Source organism: Neophocaena asiaeorientalis, unplaced genomic scaffold (assembly GCF_003031525.2).
Source record: "Neophocaena asiaeorientalis asiaeorientalis breed wild unplaced genomic scaffold, Neophocaena_asiaeorientalis_V1.1 scaffold4, whole genome shotgun sequence".
In the NCBI taxonomy this organism is placed as follows: Eukaryota; Metazoa; Chordata; class Mammalia; order Artiodactyla; family Phocoenidae; genus Neophocaena; species Neophocaena asiaeorientalis.
Window position 1 is genome coordinate 101,338 of NW_020173682.1, and position 823 is coordinate 102,160.

Here is an 823-nt window from a genome sequence, read left to right on the forward strand (position 1 = left end):
TCTCTCACAGTATCACAGCATTCCTCTCGCTGTCTCTATGTATTAACTGTCTTCCTCAATCTCCAGTGCACGCCATAAGGCTTGCGAGAAAGTCGGCTAAAAGATCCTTTTCCAAGTGACGTCTACCAGATGGTTGATGAAGTTGCCTGTGCTCTCTGCTGCCGGTCCTCCAGGGTGAAAATTTTGCATCTTTTGGCCACAGGTGTTTAAATCTCTGGTTTTTTTTTTTTTTTTTTTTTTTGCGATACGCGGGCCTCTCACTGCTGTGGCCTCTCCCGTTGCGGAGCACAGGCTCCGGACGCGCAGGCTCAGCGGCCATGGCTCACGGGCCCAGCCGCTCCGCGGCATGTGGGATCTTCCTGGACCGGGGCACGAACCCGTGTCCCCTGCATCGGCAGGCGGACTCTCAACCACTGCGCCACCAGGGAAGCCCTAATCTCTGTTTTGAAAGACATTTGGGGGCGTTTCTTCCATCACACATCTATGGTTAATGTTGTCCTTTGTGTCTTGTGGGACGCACGCCTTTGTTTTGGTTACTCTGCTTCACCACTGCTTGAAAGAACGATTGAGTCAATATGGTTAGAGCTGCTCTCAGATGAGAAAGTCAGACCAAAAGAAGCCCTGCAGTAGGGACCAAAAAGACAGAAATGTCAGGTGGTGAGATTAACTGAAATCTGTTTTTCAGGAGTGTGTAAATCCTAGGCTCCACTTGGTATCTTCTCCTTTGAAAACAGTCCCAGCATGTTGGGTAATTTTAACCAGCCACAGCTCTTACAAATGGCCTGTATGTGTAGTCTTCTTACCTTTTATCCTTTTAGGCAAA